The sequence below is a fragment of the Cydia pomonella genome, chromosome 21, assembly GCF_033807575.1.
Source record: "Cydia pomonella isolate Wapato2018A chromosome 21, ilCydPomo1, whole genome shotgun sequence".
NCBI lineage: Eukaryota > Metazoa > Arthropoda > Insecta > Lepidoptera > Tortricidae > Cydia > Cydia pomonella.
Window position 1 is genome coordinate 1,284,158 of NC_084723.1, and position 20,941 is coordinate 1,305,098.

The 20,941-nt window shown below is 37.4% G+C and overlaps 1 protein-coding gene across 2 annotated transcripts in view; it reads left to right on the forward strand.

The window, feature by feature from the left end:
• LOC133529552 (uncharacterized) overlaps positions 1–20,941 on the forward strand; it is a 202,581-nt gene that overhangs the window by 91,147 nt on the left and 90,493 nt on the right. The window lies entirely within an intron of this gene.

Sequence of the window (20,941 nt, forward strand, 5' to 3'; positions counted from 1 at the left end):
GTGAATTAACTATCTGGCGTATTCTAATGTTAATTATAGTATATTATTATGTAATTATAGGTGAGCAGCTATTTAGCTGATGAGCCTATGTCACACAGTATTAAGTTCAAAGTCTGTAAAGTCGTATCACATCACTAAGTAACATCAGTCTAACTTATTGTTTAAAAGCCACTTGTCCAATCTCTTATTAAAAACATTGACCGAGGGAGCAGCCACAACACTATCCGGTAAACGGTTCCAAGCCGCCACGACACGGTTGGACAAATAATGATAAATATGCAGCTTTAGTAGTAGTAGGAGTGCGAACAATTCTTAGGCTGTGATATAGGATATTTATTTATTTATTTTTATTAATTCAAATTACAATTTGCACTTCACAGTTATTGCCAAAGAGGCACAAATTGGAATATACTATAAAATTAAAACAGTTATGATATAATACTTTCAGGCATCTCTCTTTCTAATACTCTCTTGCACACAATAGTAAACCCTATTTTGATCTAAGGTAGACTTTAATATATAATTTGCACCTTTACTCGCGGAAATAACAATAATTTAGCGTAAGCCGTGCGGCGTAGGTATTATTACTTACCGGACAAATGCTGTGACATCTTATTGCGTCGAAATACGGTTTATTATTGGCCGGGTGACAGCTGTGTTGTCGATATATGGCTCTCAAGCAGTACCTATTATTGTTTTAGTTTAGTTGGAGCGCATCGCCAACAAACTGTTTTACAGTTTGGCGAAACTTTAATTATAAGTACATTGTATATTGTGATTTGTGAAATAAACTAAAAAAAAAAAAAAACTTCATCATCAGTCGCTCCATCGCACTTATAAACAGATCACACGCCGGCTGTGCCTCGAGCACGGAGTGCCCGCGTGCGAGCAGCGCCCTCCGCCAACAGCGGGTGCTGCCGCGCGCGAGTGACGCAGTTAGGTAGGAACGACACAAGCTTTTACTAGTTTTACGCTATCAATTCTATTTCTCATAATGCTCAACGTAAATTTGGCTACAGAAAGCGACCTCCGCAACTGCAAAGAGTCGTACCCTAGTTGATATAACATGAGAATGTATTTCTTCTCGTATGGGCTTCAAACCACAGCGTTCGTCCTAGTATTTTTTTTTTTTCATAATTCATTTTATTCAGTATTCATGTGTTACAGTATAAAGTCTTATAAATAGCATCTTACAGCTTGTTGCGTTCACATGAACCCTGCTAGGGTATATAGCAAAATAACATTAAAATAAACATAAACAAACAAAATAAACATTAAAATGATATTAACAGTCATATTTTATGCTGATTTGTACTAAAAAATGTACACCATTTATAAATATAGAAAAAAGAAGATATATCGCATTGTTTCGTGTATATATAGTATTCATATTCAGTAATATTATTTTGGCAATTCCGAAAAACTCTTTACAATTAATAGTTTTTTAAGTTTACGCTTGAATACATTATCTTTGGTCTCATTTTTTATTTCTATCGGTATTTTGTTATTAACAAAAATACATCTATAATAAGGGCCATTTCTGATATACTCCGGACGAGCGCGGTATAGCACGCGAGTGGCGGCTAGGCTCAGAGGGCCTACCGCGAACCACGTTCGACGTGTTGCCTCTTTGTCGCACTTGTAAATTCATACGAAGTGTGACAGGGAGGCAACACGTCGAACGTGGTTCGCGGTAGGACCTCAGAGACGCAGAACTCCGTAAAACGAATCCCAGTCTCTTCTACGCCGCGTTAGTTACAGCTTGGACATGTTCACGAAATGTTACTACAGGGGGTCAAAAAGCACGCCTAAATCGCGAACCTGAGCCGAACGCGCTATGAATGCTATGTTATAGGATATGAATTCGATCTAGATTTGGTATGGATCGGACCTGTCAGTGTCAAAAGTGACGTTTTTGGTGAAGAAATTTGGTGTATTACGCCTTTAAATTTAATGAATGCCTCAAGGGCTTATTTTAGATTTAGGCTAGTTATGGTAACACCACTGTATATATCAATTATGTATACTGTATGGAGTGTGAAATTAAAAGGAGTGAAATCTCTTATGGTAGAACTGTTGCAAAAGTGTCCAGCTATCAGCTATAAATAATAGTTCCAAATCTCGCCAGAGTAGCGCTAGAGTAGCTAAGAACCTAGGCGTTATTGACGGAGTGAAGTGCGCTGTCTAGGATTAGATTTTTTTTGTTCAAGTACTCTAGGTATTGTAGCGCCACCTTCTTCTTCTTCCTCGCGCTGTCCCGGCATTTTGCCTCGGCTCATGGGAGCCTGGGGTGGGGGATATTTCGTAGATAAGTTCCGAAAAACTCATTGGTACGAGCCGGGGTTTGAACCCGCGACCTCCGGATTGTAGCGCCACCTATTTAAGGTTTCTTGATGACACTTTTTGGTACATGGAGATTTCATTCCTTACCTCCACCTTCCATAGCATACTGTATCATTGAGATGTCATTTTGAAGTCAGTATACGTTCGAATTGACCTTTATCATTGATCTAGTAATTATTATTTAGTCTTCATCACTTGACCCTCACGCTGATTTGGATATTTGAAACAAAGTCAGTCTTGCTAGAAATACGAGCCAATCACTGATAACATAGTCGTATCAGAACCAGTTTAAAACCTTATCAAATTATCAAGTAAGAATCGACCTCCAGAGTGGGATCAGAATTCATTAACGTATAAGTTCGTATACCCTCTACGCGGCTACGCCGTAGCACACGTAGCCACGTAGATTGCTACGATACAATCCATTAACACTTTTTATCCTTCTTCAGCGGTCAGCCACTTCTTACAAATAAATTACTATTAACAGTCCAAAATTAAAAGGTCGTAATTCACATTTGTTTTACTGAAATGTAAACCTTATTATAGATTTGATAAATTCTTGTTTTGTATGAGGGAGAAGGTCTGCGAAAGTTAATCGATTTGTGGTTACAATTACATTATGTTCTGAGTTCGGAACAAAACAAGATGATAGATTACAGCAAATGGTTGATGTAAATAAGATTCTCAGGTCAATTCAAGTTTTAGTTATTACATCTCATTTCAATATGATACTGATCTGATAATGATTTGATACTGATATAATATTGATCTGATACTGATCTGATACTAAATTCTACGGATTACACAATATAGAGAATATTGAGACAGACAATAAGCCAATTCCAACAACAAAATGTGATACTGATCTAACACGGATCTGACATCATTCCAATATGAGAATATGGTTACAATCACTTTATCTTTCAATCTCTTTTAGCACTGCTGAGTTACGCATTATGTGAACCTTCTACCAAAAACGACACTTTTGACACTGACAGATCAGTATCAGGTCAGTATCAGATCAGTATCAGATCATCGAATTTAAACTGTCGTGGGACATGCTAACATTAAACTAATTCTACGGATTCCACTCACGTGTTTTTAGTCGCTCGCACGACATGTTTCGGAGAGCCTAGCGGCCCGATTCGAAGAATGAGATACGATAACGATAAGTTCCGGTTTAAAAGTTCTCATTTAGATATCGTTTGTATATCGTATAAATTGACAGAACCAGCTCGATTCAGGCAACCAATGTCAATTTGACGTTAGAAATATCGTAGATAGATCTTATTGGGATCACAGCGGAATTTAATAAACGTCAATTTTGATATGTCGTTTAGTTATCGATCTTTTAAAGATCCTTCCAAGATCTTAAACGTGCCTTGATCATTCTTCGAATCGGGCCGTGTGTCTAGGCTCCGACCTGGCTAGACCTAGGCTCTCCGAAACATGTCGCGCGAGTGACTAAAAACACGTGAGTGGAATCCGTAGAATTAGTTTAATGTTAGTATGTCCCACGACAGTTTAAGTTTAAATTGATACTGACCTGATACTGATCTGATACTGATCTGTCAGTGTCAAAAGTGGCGTTTTTGGTAGAAGATTCACATAATGCGTAACTCAGCAGCGCTAAAAGAGATTGAAAGAGAAAGTGATTGTAACCGTATTCTCATATTGGAATGATGTCAGATCCGTGTTAGATCAGTATCACATTTTATTGTTGGAATTGGCTTGTCTGTCTCAATATTGTTTATATTGTGAGATATCTATATTGGCAGTGGCTAGGTATATCAAAGTATCCCAAAAATACGTGGACATATGTTTGAGGCATATTTGTAATAAACTCGTATTAAAGTTAAACAAGTATATTTTGAAGATCAGGCGTTTCATTTTAGTTAGATAATTGTATTTTTAATTTCTTGTGTATGTCTCCCACTAAGAGGATTTAAATGCAAGGCGCGTTTCTCGCTAAATCGAGCTATTTTTATTATGAAAACAACCCTGAAATCGCAAAAAAATTATTGGCTTTTGCATAGAAAACATCGATATCTGATCAGCAAAAAAAAACATGATTTCGGGGTCGGTCCCATAGTAAATGTAGCTTGATTTAACGAGTAGAATCGAGACCTGCAATTAAAGCCTCATGATGGGAGACACCCTGAATAATAAGTGTACGAAAAATATTCCTAAAAATGTTCTGACAACGAGCTTGGGCTATTCTGTATAATATTATATCCTCGTAAGGCCCAAGGTCCTACCTATAGGACTTAATATTCCGTTCGATGCAATTTAAATCATATTCAATTAGGACAGAGTTGCATTTGTTTTGTTTCGTGCAATTTTCAAACAAAATAAAATCTACTGTATTCCGTGAATTATAGGTTCAAATTCCAGTGGCAAATTTTGGATTTTTCATTTCTATGGCTGGGCCTTAAGAGGATATGGGAAAAGCAATTCTAACAACCAAAATTCAAATGAAAGCTTTTAAATATCATTCAGAAGTATCTTTAGAAAGTCAATGCCACCAGCCAACACGAGGAAACTCAAACTTGGCATATAATTCCTTACCTGTCTTGAGCATAAAATGTAATTATCTATTAATTAAGAAATTAATTAAAATATAGTTTTTCTAAAACTTAAGGACTAACAAATAAACTTAACTATAAATAAAACTAAACCTAAACTTAACCTCTAAAAAAAAAAAAAACTAGTCAAACAACCCACCCCGCGTCGCTCCCAACGCAAAAGTGCCCATCACGCTTGCTGCGTTTCCGCGTTGAACCGCGACGGACAACCTTTGCGCTAGGAACGACCCGGAGCGGGGATCGAGACCCCTTTCCTGCAAGCGCCGCCCCAGTTCCCCAAGAAAAGATTCAAAACCATAAAAAAAACCTGAATGAACCAAAAAGTTATTACCTATCTATTCAGTTTTTGAAGAATGTATAAAAATACCCCACATTTTGTATCTCTCTTTAAGATTATTACCGAGGGATTCGCTTTATAGCATAAAATATTACCAACGAATTTAAAGTGCGTAAAATGTGAAATATTCTTAAAACGTGGGCTTAAATTGTGAAATTATCGCCCGACAATGGAATAAAATTTGGTTGTACACTGGCAGAACTCAGTATCTGATGTTTTGAAAAATCTCTCGAATAGAAATTTTTTGAGTCAAATAGATGAAATCGCACTTTGGTGATTTAAGTTATTATTACGGATAAGTGATAAATACGTACATGCGGGGTAAGTGCGGCTGGCATTTACATTGTGGCCTGTTAATACATTGGTTAGTGTTTATTGTATTTATAATTCAATGTATATAATACCGTAAATAATAAAATAAATATAAATAAAATAAATAAAAAATAAAATAAAATAGGCGAAAGGTATAGGGGATAGGGGATATGGGAAATAAGTGTGATTATATGTATGTATGTATGTATAATACCGTATGTTTTGACATTTACATTTTATTCTTGAAAGTTTCTAGACTGGTATTTTTATACAATATTGGTGTTAGACGATCCTTTTGTGAAATTCTTTATTTTTTAATGATTCTACTACTATTTTTGAATGAATTTATAATGATTCAATGCTTTTTTAGAACAATTATAACTGCATCAATAAATTGCTCTGATAATTTGATCTGATTAAGTCTGACGACCGGTCTGGCCATGTGGTGTGTGACCTTGCCTTTGAAGCCGATGGTCCTGGGTTCGAATCCCGGTAAGGGCATGTATTTCTGTGATGAGCACAGATATTTGTTCCTGGGTCATGGATGTTTTATATGTATTTAAGTGTTTGTATATTATATATATCGTTGTCTGAGTACCCACAACACAAGCATTCTACAGCTAACCGTGGGACTTAGTCAATTTGTGTAAGAATGTCCCTATAATATTTATTACAGTACATATGGTGCTACTTTACCGCACTAGTGCGCAAATTAGCATATTACGTTACTGTGTCAAACATTTAAAGGGCCATATGTACTGTAAAACGTTGTACGATACATGTGCGAATAGGTAATTCGCAACTCGTGTCGATATAAAACACTCCCTTCGGTCGTGTTTTAATTCATCGCCACTCGTTTTGAATTTCCTATTTTTCGCACTTGTATCGTAATGTACTATTATTTATTACCCCTCAACCGAACTGCCGCCCGGGGTCATAAAACTTCTCATTCATGCTTACCTGGTCATGACAAGAGTGAGAGAGATAGTGATATGACCTCGGTCGTTATTTTCTTTGACGGATAGTATAATGACTAGAAACACTTCCTTGTTTCTTACTATTACAGCAACTTTTTAAACACAATACATCCCCAAACTCCAATATTAACCCTCCATCAAAAAACTTTGTTTTCATACGCCATTTTAACCCTGCCTCCGTTCCGTTGATTCGTGTTTGCCTACCCCGTGACCCCTTTTCCACTATTACTACAGCCCCCATTTAAAAATGATCTTTCTTCTCCTGTATTAAAGTTTATTTTAGCTTGTCACGGTATTGTCGATAAGGTTTTTATGTCGTCAGGCTGTGTTGCATGGTTCTAATTTTTGTCTGTTGTGAGAAGACAATGAAGGTAGGTTTATGAACGTGTAAGATGCTGGGGTTAATACGGGATGTGTGCAAACAGGGGAAATGGGGTGCGTGAAAATATTTTTTTCTTATGTTCATCGGGAAATATTTGTCCACAAGAGAGGTATGGGTATTGTGAATATCACCTAAGATAGGTACGTCAAAAATTACCTAAAGATACGATATGGATTAGATATGTCAGTGTCAAAAGTGGCGTTTTTATTTGAGACATCACTTTTGACACTAACATATCTAATACGTATCCTAAATTTTCTGTTGCGGTGTAGGTTTCGGCAGACACCCACGGAACCGTACCCTTGGGTCAGAATTTTAATTTTAATTTTATTTAGAATTTATATTCGAAGCGTTCGAACAGATACGAGTAGAATCAGGGCAGACAGCCTCATGGGGCCCAGATTTTAATTTTTTACACGTTACAAAACCAATGACAGCGTGATTGGTGGCTTTATTGTGTGTAAAACAAAGGGGAAAATATATTGTTTCGCTTTTTTAAAAGAGGCTAATATATCAGGAGTTTTATTGCACAAAAACGCCCAGAATGGCGTCTTAGGACTAGGAGGGCCGACCCCAAGAGACATGGGAAATAGGCTCGGGAGAAGAAGAAGATATCAGGAGTTTTACATACCCTTGGGTTTGGGTATTTATAAAATATGTGATTGGACTGTAATAAATAAACCTCAAAGTATATGGTACAGTCAGCATCAAAAGTAGCGGATCAAATAACGTTTCATAAGTATCTACCATTCTGTAACGGCTTAACAAAAAGTGGTATCTTTAATATAGAACAACTAAGACTGTAAAAGATATACTTTTGAGCGCGAATTTTAACAATTTATCTATATTTGGAAAAGTTATCCGAAATATCAGATACTTTTGGCGCGTTGTTTCATCCGCTACTTTTGATGCTGACTGTACCACAAATACTGAATAAAATTAGCTTACTACGACACAATCCTAAATTAAGTAAATCCCTGATAAAAAAACAGGCTAAAAGAGTGTCTCCTCGATTTGTCTTAATGTACTCGTATGAGACTATGAGAGCATGCTAATATCATAAGTTCAATAGGTTAAGTTGTTAAATTGTATAGAACTGAGCGCCTGTCGCCAATAAACGTTACAGTTTGGCGGGAATAAATATGTATTATACATAAGTTTTAATTTTAATATATAAATAAATTAAAAAAAGAAATGTTGTTCTGATAATATACAGGTATAACAAAAATAGTGGGGAACCGTTTAAGGGCATATTGGATGTTTATTTAGTCACCTGCAATAATTTACGGGGTGAATATATAGGTCATATTGAGCTAATTTTACTATGGGACCAATCCAGATCACCCCTTAAATTATTGCAGGTGATTAAATACAACCTGTATTATTGAGATAAACACTTACGGCTAAACACTCTCACTAGAACATACTTAAAATAAACGGACTTAAATAAAATCTATGTTTACATACAAGTTTACTAAGTGTTGTAGACCATTCTGATTAAGAAAAGTAAAATAAATAAAAATTTACGCGAAAAAAAAATAGTTTTCCATCTAGTAGTTGTCTAAAAAAATTTCGCGTGAAAACTTTTTTTTTTACTTTGTCTAATCAAAACACAATACCAAATAGATATGCCTTTAAACGGATCCACAATATTTATGTTACACTTTGTATAATAAGTTATTTGACATTAAACACACACGCACGCACGTATAAAAATAAGCGTCTAATAATTGCATATTTTACTTTTAAATACTTTTCCCCTATGTAAAGAAAATAACTATTTCTCAGGTACAATCAAGATATTATAAATCGATACGCACAAAGTGCCAAAAATTTGTATAAACGACCTTATTGCCTATATATTTTAAGGTAGTGTGTACATGTTTTTGTCACTTTTTCCGTATCGATGTTTAATACCTCAAATGTTTTCCAATCAATAACAACTAACCAATAAGCCATGCGCCCGTAACTTGTTCGAAACTTATTGGTAAATACCTAAAATATTTTTCAGAATCAAAGCGACATAAATCCACGAGAATTTATACACTATTTTAGACCATATAAATGGTTAGATAAGAGATAAAATCGCGTGCATAACAAAATAAGTCACTTCGGTTCTTGAGTGTTGTCGTATGCTTGACATCGTACATTTAGTCTCGTTGTTATGAACATCTTTATATCTTGGTTTATTGCTTATTCAGCTCACGTGCTTGGGATAGAGCGGGACGTGAGAGAGATTTATTCATCTTTAGATGTGAAACGTGAGTGAAACATCTTTAAACACCCGTAGAAGGGGTGGTTCAAAAACCAACATGTAACGAAAAGTGTTATGGCGCGGTGCTGCAACATTACATTTAATACCTAGTAATGAATAAGTACTTTCCTCTAAACATCGATATGCATAGTTTTGATATCAATGTTTAGGGAAAAGTATTAATTACTAGGTATCAAATGTAATGTTGACATATTATTATTATTATTTTATTTGATACACTAGCAGCTCTTGGAGCTGATGCGTGTATATCGCAGCACTTGTGTTTATTTAGCACTTTTTAATGTTCTAAAATGTGTATCTAGTCTATTTTTGAAAGAGTTCACTGACGGTATATATTGCGGTAATTTTGCGCAAGGTACAACGCAATCGACGCATACGCATTCCATACTTTTGTCAAGTTCTTTAATATAAACTGTTACCAAATATCCCGTGAGATGGCGCTGTACCTGGAGCGGCGATTTCTACATCACGCTATCGAAATGTTTATAGGGATTGTATATAATATAAGGGTTTGAGATGATTTTTAGTATATTGGCTTTATTTGTAACTGGTTGTTTATTTTCACAGTCAATCCTCCTAAAGTAAAGAGCGCCCTTTTTGATAGAGTTAGGAGTACATACATGTGCTATATATTTCGTTAGTCATATTTCATTAGGAAATTGACGGATTTGGGTAAAAATGAATGTTAGGTATCATTGTCTCCTTCGTATGATGTCTTGTACTCTCGAAGCACGGCCATCATTGTTACTGCTTGATAAAGGAGACCCTAGGCTCTCCGAAACATGTCGCACGAATGACTATTGACGTAACACGTGAGTGTAAACTGTAAAATTAGTTTAAAATAATCGGGAATTGGTTATTGTTGTAATTTGTTAATGGCATGTTATTTGTGTCAATGGCAAAATGGGCAATATTAAAGACTAAATTTAAACGTCTTGAATAGGTAAGGGCCGTCAACAAAGAAGCCTATTGTCTTATTTAAGTCTCTCATTATAGTCCATTACAAATCTTTACTCCAAAATGAACGCAACATCTTGAGACAATCTGATTCCGTCTAAATTCTCCGTGAAATCTAATCTCAAAAGTGACTTAACTCAAAATATGATGTTATTCAACTTACAACTGTAACGCCATAAATTTTAAGTTCTAATTCGCTTGTAATTAGGAATGCTGTTTCTAATAAGGTTGTTAAAGGATACAACCCGATATTTACTTGGCGGTTATTAAGGTCGCTTACAGAGGTAGACCTTTTCTCATTTACCACACATTGGGACCCTTCAAGTTTGCATAGGCTAACAAAATTTCCTCTGGAATATGCTTTTGCTGTTATAGTACAGTATAGAGGCCGGGAAACGAAGGGTTGCAGGCCGACAATTGTATCTTCGTTTCTCGCCGAAATTTGTATATAGTGCTTCTCTCAAACTTGCAATGAAATAAAAAAAAAAGTAGTCAATTATTTTTATTCGTAGGTTTAAGGTGCGACCAGACCGCAGCTTAAAAAACGGTCACGATACGGAATCGCAGTGACGCGTCGTATGTGTACCGTTTTTGACGCATGCTCCCCACACCGCTGCTTAAAAAACGGTGACGGTACAGAATCGCAGTGACGTGCTTCACGCGAATCTTTTTTGTTCGCAAATCTTTGCGTCTTTTACGTCACCGGTGCGGTGTCTGCCATAAGATCTCCGTGTAATATTTTTTGCGATTTTTACGTAGATCAATTTACGGTGCGTCAGCGTATTTTAAGCAGCGGTGTGGGGAGCATGCGTCAAAAACGGTACGCATACGACGCGTCACTGCGATTCCGTATCGTGACCGTTTTTTAAGCTGCGGTCAGTACCCCTAGTGTACATTTTATCGACATCATAACGTGACGAACGCGTTTGCGTTAAGTCTCATTTTGTATAGGGTTTTGAGTTTCCAAAACGTCCCGCTTGGCGCGCTCTTTCTAAATCCAATACAAAATGAGACTAAACGCAAACGCGTACGTCACGTTTCAAAATCGAATTTATTTACACTAGGGGTACTGGTCGCACCTTAACTGTCGCGATTATGACATTCAATCCGTGAAATCCGTTACTTATTTTAACTAGGGAATTGACAGATACATCGGCGGTATCAACGCCGCTACATTAATGCAGCTGCAGTCGACTTCCAAGCGTCACCTTTAAGAAATTATCTGAAACGATAATACCCATCGATAATACCCATTTTATTTAATTTTGTCTGTTTATGTGTTTAACCTTTTTGAAGCTTAATATGTTTACCGTACTCTTTGTTTTTATGATGAAATATAATGTCAGTCAATAAAGTCATGTTAGAATAAAAATACGTTTTCTTTACAAAAAATACAATTATTCACAATAATATAGAAAACATGGTCCTTCGAACCGGATAGTTAAAATAAGAAGGACAGTCAAGTATACAAATAGTCTACGATATATTTACGAAGGTACTTAGATAATATTTACGAAATTCTCATTAAACACGAATACGACCGAGAAACTTATTGCTCTACAAATAGACAGTTTAGAAACAACGGAAAAGGCTCACGTGAACTACAAAAAGTCTCCAAAAGAAAGAATTACACCAGGATACGTACAAGGACGATTAGAAACTTTAGAAAATAACTATAAGGAATTCAAAAGCATTCATCAAAAGTTGATTACCACAGTTTCTGAAGAAGACAAATGCAAACCATCATACTTTACGGAAGATCTATACGAAACTTTTGAAGAACGTTATTATATAAATAAGGGTGAGTTGAAGACAGTTTTACACAAGTTTAGTACAGAAACGAGAGACAACAAAACAGAAAATAGGTCAAACAATCAAGCGTCGATCAGTGACATGAAATTACCTCGTATCACAATCCCGATGTTTAGCGGAGATTACACAGAATGGCAATCTTTTTATGATTTATTCACCACTATGAACGCTCGCTTGCTCTCGGTAGGCAATGCGAATAAGCAGCTTAGAGCGCAAATGGTCGGGTTCAGCCTCACGTTAATTTCCCGAAACGAGCTCCCGGTCTAAGAATATACACAATGTTTATTTACGTACGCATCTTGGGTTCTGCACAGTAAAATACATCTCAGTAATGAAGACTACGACAGCCTTGATGCAAAAAAGCGTACTAGTGATGGCACCAAGGATATTTAATAAGTTACCAGAATCATGGCAAACGGCACCAATACAAAAATTGAAGTCCTTATTATTAAAATTTTTATTAGTTAAATGTTATTATAGTGTGACTGATTATTTTAATGATATTGACATATGCCAAATGTAATTAATTGTATTTTTTTTTATTCTCATTATTATTTTTTAATATATGAATTGACTTATTGAAATATGTTTGCATATGCCAATCTCATAAGCTCATTGCCCGTGTAAATAAATTATTGAATATGTATATAGTTAGATAATAAGAAATTATTTCGTACGCCAAAAGGCACATCATAGCTGTTCCTTAGAATACTGAGTTACCACCTATTTATGTACCTGTGATGAACGAATAAAGAATTGATTGATTGATTGAAGAATGAAAATCTAACTACTTCTCCACATCTCAGATTTTCTCGTTGTATCCTAAAGCTCCTCTCCTGAGTTGTCATTCCAGATCTAGAGCAGAGCCCAACTGGGGAAGTACCTCCACCTTACAGAAACCCGCAGCCAAATAACACCAGACCTACTCATAGTGTTGTGTTCCTTTTTTTTTTATGATAGCGGAGGCAAACGAGCAGTAAGCTCGAGTAAGCGATTACCGCCGCCCATGGACACCTGCAACACCAGAGGGGTTGTAAGTGCGTTGCCGGCCTTTAAGATGGGAGTACACTTTTTTCTTGAAGGTCGCATCGGTCCGTAAATATCGCAGGCGACAGTTGAGTAGGTTGCCAGAGCTCAACGAGGGTGCGGAGGGTTAGGGTCAGCAACGCGCATGTAACACTTATGGAATTGCAGGCGTCCATAGGCTATGAGATGTATAAAAAAAAATAACTATAATAGCATGGGCTGTATTCCAGGGGAGTGGAGAAGAGATGTGAGTTACATAAGGTTCAAATTTCTTAATTTTTTTTTCTCTCGAGTTATCAAATTCTTTCCGCCGTGTACGGAAATATCCGTGCTCATCACACAAATAAATGCCTTTATCAGGATTTGAACCCACCACCATCGGCTTCACAGACAGGGTCAGGGGAGTGACCCACTAGGCCAGACTGGCCATCGAAACAAATGTTAATGCAAAATAAATATGTTTAATTTTATTTTAAAAGTTAAACAGAATCGAGAACTTTCTACGATTTTTGTAGGTTTACTTCCGTAATTTTAATAGATAACCTATGGTTGACTGGAAGAGAATGCTATTTGGCATTAAGTCCGCCATTTGTACATTGTTGTATATATTTTGTGCAATACAGCGGTGGCAGTATGGTTCCATTTTTATCACTTGTCACTATGCCCGTCACTTTCGCGCTTACATACTTGTTAGAACGTGACAGGCATGGTGACAAATGATAAAGAGCCGACCATCTTAGCCCTACAGTTTAAATAAATAAATAAATAACGACTGTTACAATATTCTCTTTACGTTTGACATTTTGAAGTACTGTTCTAAATGAACCTGTGCCTGATACTTCGCCAAAGATAATGGCAGCTTATTTGGCACTTGGCACGCCGACGGTTGGCACAATCTGATTCTGTCTGATTCTGCCATTTGGAAACGGAGCAATAAATCTTGTTCGGCGTTTGTTTTAATCAATGCGTCTAGAGCGGCACGCGAACTTCAATAATCTGGTTTTACAACTAGAAAATATCTTACAGTACACCGCACCGGTGTGCTACTTCACCGCACTAGTGCGATAATTAGCACATTACGTAACTATGTCGAAAATTTAAAAGGCCATATGTTATGGCCATAATTATGTTAATGCCATGGTTACGATTAGTTGTCCAGGGGACAAAAGTTCATTGAAATACTGTTTTTATGGTACTTAAATGTATCAAACTTGCGTTTTTGTGGTCGTTATAACCAATGTCCATAATGGGCCCCTTACTAAGCATGTTAATAGAACAGCATACACCGTCTCTTCAAACAAACTGTGCCACTGTTGTCCCTTGGACAACGGGACAGGATAACAAAACAAAAAAGCTGATTCACCCAGGTATCAACTGTAAAATGTTGTACGATACACGTGCGAATAGGCAATACGCAACTCGTGTCGATTTAAAACACTCCCTTCGGTCGTGCTTTAATTTATAAATAAATAAAAATGTTATTTATTCAGGTATCAACCCATTATGTTACAATAACGCAAATATACAATTAAATTTATCCTCACTCGTTGCAATTTTCCTAGTTTTTGCACTTGTATCGTATTGTACTATTATAACTTTCGAAACTTGCGATGAAGTGTAGCCCCCCCCCCCCCCCCCCCCCCCCCCCCCTTCACAAGGTGTTAGTGTCCAAGCTTCTAAGCAGACACACCAAGACCGTGATTCGCCCAATCCTAACCTACGGATGCGAAGCATGGAAACTAACACTCAAGGAAGAAAACATGCTGCTAGTTGCCGAGAGAAAAATCCTCCGTAAAATACTGGGCCCCAAACGAAGACCGGATGGAAGTTGGACAGTACTTAAGAACCGTGAGATTGAAGACCTAGTGGCTGAACCTAACATCATGGGAGAAAGTAAAGCCCACAGACTCCGTTGGTTGGGCCACCTTGAGAGAATGGACGAAGATCGGAACGTAAAAAGAGCGTACCTGGGTCGCCTAGCAGGAGGACGTCCTATCGGACGCCCTAGGTATCGCTGGAGCGACGTGGTGGAGGCGGATCTGCGCGAGCTTCGAGTCGACAATTGGCGAGAGGTCGCACGGGACCGAGAAAAGTGACGCTGTCTTGTGTCGGAGGCCAAGTCTCATTTTGGGTCGCTGAGCCAACGGAGTAAGTAAGTAAGTATGCTAAAAATGATAGTACCATGCTAAAAATGCTAGTACCATGCTAAAAATACTAGTCCCATGCTAAAAATACTAGTACCATGCTAAAAATACTAGTACCATGCTAAAAATACTAGTACCATGCTAAAAATGCTAGTACCATGCTAAAAATACTAGTACCATGCTAAAAATGCTAGTACCATGCTAAAATACTAGTACCATGCTAAAAATGCTAGTACCATGCTAAAAATGCTAGTACCATGCTAAAAATGCTAGTACCATGCTAAAAATGTTAGTACCATGCTAAAAATGCTAGTACCATGCTAAAAATGCTAGTACCATGCTAAAAATGCTAGTACCATGCTAAAAATACTAGTACCATGCTAAAAATGCTAGTACCATGCTAAAAATGCTAGTACCATGCTAAAAATACTAGTACCATGCTAAAAAATGCTAGTGCCATGCTAAAAATGCTAGTAGGTACTAGTAAACCTTTTACATCACCAAGTTTAATGTATTTTTAACCATAGAGACTATACATCTCTGTTGTACTTTAGTAATTATGTCTTTCCCATCACGGAACAATGGTGTTCCGGACCTTTGGGAGGCGTGCGCGGAGCCGAAGCCAACACGTAGAGGCCCTTTTGACACTTTAATGAAATGTAAGGGGTACACCTAGCGGATGTTGCCCTTGCCCGTGTCATGGGACGCACGCAGAGGCAGCACCCGCCAGGGTGTAAGGACTATTTGAGAGTTGATGGAATCTAAAATGAACTGGGCTATTGGGTGAAAGCGATGGACTAAATACTGGGCTATGGGATAAAAAACCGGACGCCTGCCTAATAAAACGGTATTCAATTTTATTTCCGGCAGACGGTGACTCGCCCCCCAAGATGGGCCCCCACAAAAAGCGACATCTAGGATGGCTCAAGGGCAACACCGGTGTGAGCGGCTCAGGGGTGTTGAGAGGTGTACGCCGCTTTCTACCCAGTGGCTGCGAGCAGCCACTGTGCCAACTCGCGTCTTATGCAATTTTTCACTTCCACCCCTGGAGCTTATAGCTCTAACGACTCCACTCTGGCCGGCCGGCTAAGGCAAGCCAGAGGCAGAGAATCCTGTCCCACCCACCCTCCTTGCGGCTAACAGAACTCCCCAGTAATTATTATTATTAGTAATTTTAAACAGCCAATTTTAATAAATAATTTAAAACAGGCAATACCTAGGTAAATATACCCAGGTATTGGCTGTTGTTTTTATAAAATATTTTTATGTATTTTTCATGCTATATGATATGATGTTACTATAAGTGTTGTATTGACTTGTGAAAGAGTCCTTGAGGCCTACTTGCCGAATATTTTTTTTGAATTTTGAATTGTTTGAATTAAGAATTCTTACCCCGGCCTGTATTTAACTCCAGGTTCTTCAAAGGTACGATTCCTGAACTAGTTAAGATGGAAAATACTTTGAAAAGAATCTCCGCCGTGAGCTTCAAGTTTTCTACAGAGTGAAGAATTTCGTTCCCCACAATTTTCTGCATGAAATCCAATCCTAATTGGTTGAGTAAGATATTATAGTTACGTTATTCAACTACCTGCCTAAATATAGATCAATTTGTTATGATTTAAAATGTTATCTTTTGTTATTGGCTATTGAAAGTTTCTTGACCCCTGCGGTAAACAAACAACTATGCCATTTAGTTTCCTTAAATGTACTTACCCATACCTCGGAGTTAACGGAATTCAATAAAAACTGTATTTTCACAACTAGTTTCAACATGTGACGTTGAAAAACTAAGACAGAACATGACATCATAAGAGACTGACATCTTGAATCGAAATTCTAATTTCGAATTGAAACAAAAGCATTAAGACCCCTGTTTTGGTTTCGCGCCCGTAATTCAGCTAAAAAAAACTGGTTTTACTTTAGAAAGTATTGATATTTTACGTGTCAATTTTGAATAAACAATTTAATTGTAAATTACTTTAATAAACACCTGCTCTTCTACAACGAAATTGATGCTGTTATTTGAATCGCGAAATAGCGTTTAAGCGAAGTAAATTGGCCAATAAGGAAGATCGGCTTAAATTGATACATAACGAGAGTCCAAAAAACCCGATGACTGTGAAATTAAAAAGGCTGACAGGCCAATTCGAACGTCAACAGAATGAATGATATTTCAGCCATGTTATTTAGTTCTCGTGCGTCTCACTAGCGTCTATATATGCTCAGACAAGTACGAGCGAAATGCATGATAAATAATCAACATGATTCAAATATAATTCTGATGGCAGCGTACGTTCCAGCCTGTGACAATATGCGTATCTGATTTTGACCAGGAGCACGGTTCTAATTTTAATTTCATATTCTGAAATTGTTACGGATTTGATGTGTCAGCTCTTAACCATAACATTTCAGTACACCTAGTGTAAATAAATTCGATTTCGAAACGTGACGTACGCGTTTGCGTTTAGTCTCATTTTGTATTGGATTTGGAAAGAGCGCGCCAAGCGGGACGTTTTGGAAACTCAAAATCCTATACAAAATGAGACTTAACGCAAACGCGTTCGTCACGTTATGATGTCGATCAAATTTACACTAGGGGTACTGGTCCAGAAAAAGAGAAAAAAATGACAGGAGAAATATCCTGCATTTGCTACCAATACTGCAGCTTAGACAAGATAGCACTTTAAAATCCTTTTTTGGCGTAAAAACATTTTTTCTCAAGAAATAACCTGAATTTGCTAACGGGAAAATCTTTAGACAAAGCTCCTGCGTAACGATGCAACGTGCAACATTTTAATATATTTTATGTCTCAGTTTCAAATAAGTTTTAAAAACCTATTATTTTCAGCGTTTTCAGCCGCACCAGTTTCTTGGTCGAGATTATTAAAATTATTTACTTCAGTGGCACAAAAGGGGAAGTAATATTCTTTCTCCGTTAGTTTTTACTTTGAACAGTAGTTTTTCTCTTGTGAAGAGACAATGGAAATAGTAATTTGGTGTACGGAAATTAAAAAAGTAAAAAAAAAGGCTGTCTATTAAATAAGTGATAATATTTAGGCTTCCAAATAGAGTACGGTTTTTGAATTCATTTCTTTTTAATTAATTAGGAGATATAGCGGCGAGTGAGTTCTACAAAATGATCTGTACCCGTACCATGAGTCACTGACAGTGTCAGATCTGACATATACGCTATCGAGAACGTAATTTACTTTCTATACATCTCGCTCGCACTTATATGCGAGTACGAGCGAGATGCATAGAAAGTAAGTTACGTTCTCGATACCGTTTATGTCAGTACCGAACTGGTGGTAGGCACTGAATACTTTTTTGTTCACATACATTTTACAAGCAATTTTCATATTTCTAGCTTTTGTGTACCTATACATTTTATTTTTAACGTGCGCTTAAGACATAATTATGTTTGTGATTTTTTTATCGAGCGAAAGTCAAAAACTCAGAATTCGAAACGAAGAAGTCACCAGAAGTGTACATTTATTCGATATCGTGACGTGACGTACGCGTTTGCGTTAAGTCTCATTTTGTATGGGATTTATAAACAGCGCGCGAAGCGGAACGTTTTGGAAACTCAAAATCTCTTACAAAATGAGACTTAACGCAAAAGCGTACGTCACGCCACGATATCGAATAAATGTACACTAGGGGTACTCAGAAAAGATTGCTAATTTGCTATTAACGTTTTTGGCAATAGTATTTTGATCTAAAGTAACAACACGAATTTACAGTAGCTTTCGTAAAAACTAGTGCCTACGCCGATTCTCGGGATTAGTTGCCAAACGGACTCCAAGCTCCCATGGGCCGTGGCAAAATGCCGGGACAACGCGAGGAAGAAGAGAGAGAGGCTGATTGTACTTCAAATTCTCTCATCTCAAGAAACTCAGATAAAATATAATCAACTTTTCCTTTAATTTAATTTCAATATCTCGAAACAAAGGCGTTCAGAACAAAGAGTCACTCGATGTGATTTAACGATTCGACCTACTTGTTAAAATTAACGCCAATAATATACAGACCATAGAGGAATAATTTGGCAGAGGCCGCGCAACTGACGACCAGCTGTGACACTGCAATGGCGGAAGGATTAAATGTGTGCGTGTCACGAATGTATATCTAGATATACATTCGTGACACGCACACATTTAATCCTTCCGCCAATACGCCTAGGCGTATTGAGTACATTTTCTCTAGTTTGGTAGTATTGCAAAAAAAGTGAGACCACCCTCCACTTTAGGTACAACTTCATGGATTAATACCGTATTTTGCGAAAGATAATGTGATAATTGCCTCTTTTTAGGGTTCCGTAGCCAAATGGCATAAAACGGAACCCTTATAGTTTCGCCATGTCCGTCTGTCTGTCTGTCTGTCTGTCTGTCTGTCTGTCCGAGGCTTTGCTCCGTGGTCGTTAGTGCTAGAAAGCTGAAATTTGGCATGGATATATAAATCAATAAAGCCGACAAAGTCGTACAATAAAATCTAAAAATTTAATTTTTTTTAGGGTACCTCCCCTACACGTAAATTGGGGGTGAAATTTTTTTTCGCTTCAACCCTAGAGTGTGGGGTATCGTTGGAAAGGTCTTTCAAAACTAATAGGGGTTTTCAAGAAACATTTTTTGATAAAGTGAATATATTCGGAGATAATCGCTCCGAAAGAAAAAAAAATTGTGTCCCCCCCCTCTAACTTTTGAACCATAGGTCCAAAAAATATGAAAAAAATCATGGAAGTAGAGCTTAAGAAACACATTAAATGAAAACTATAGCGGACATGATCAGTTTAGCTGTTTTTGAGTTATCGCAAAAAGTTTTCCTTTCATAGTAAAAAGACTTACTTTAATTAGGTACTGATTATGTAAATTTGCCTATTTGTTTAACTCGGGTGAAAGGTACCGTTTCATCCCTTGGTTAACAATTTACTATACTTTAAGCTCCAGTTTAGCTTATTGTGACGTAAGAGTAACTACGGAACCCTACACTGAGCGTGGCCCGACATGCTCTTGGCCGGTTATTTATTTTTCTTTAGATCGGTATAATTTTTGCAACATTCGACCACGCATTTAACGCACGTATTTAATTTTTTCTTCGAACAATTAATGCACTTACGTTTCAATTCGACTGACGCCAGATTGGTGGATAAGGCCATAGAGATAACTGTCAATGTGAGTGTGTCACACGTACTTACTCCGTTGGCTCAGCGACCCAAAATGAGACTTGGCCTCCGACACAAGACAGCGCCACTTTTCTCGGTCCTGTGCGACCTCTCGCCAATTGTCGACTCGAAGCTCGCGCAGATCCGCCTCCACCATGTCGCTCCAGCGATACCTAGGGCGTCCGATAGGACGTCCTCCTGCTAGGCGACCCAGGTACGCTCTTTTTACGTTCCGATCTTCGTCCATTCTCTCAAGGTGGCCTAACCAACGGCACACGTAAATACTAGAAAATTGATGGATGATGGAATCCTATTTGTGTTTTAGCGAAACTACGTGCTTAGTATTCTAGGTCCATGATACAGACAAGTACGAGTGAAATGCACGAGACTGACAATATTTAGATATAATTTTGATGCCATAATGTAAATTTGAATTGACCTTCAAGTTATTATTAGAGCCTAAAAATTAAATTAAATGTAAGTACCATCGTACATAATAATATATCTCGATCTTGTGAATAACCCATCGATGGAAACCCAAGATAAATCTAAAACCAGATTGACGTAATCTGACAGCCAATAATTGATATCTCCCAAGAGATTTGGTTAAATTTGTTGCCTGGAATGGTG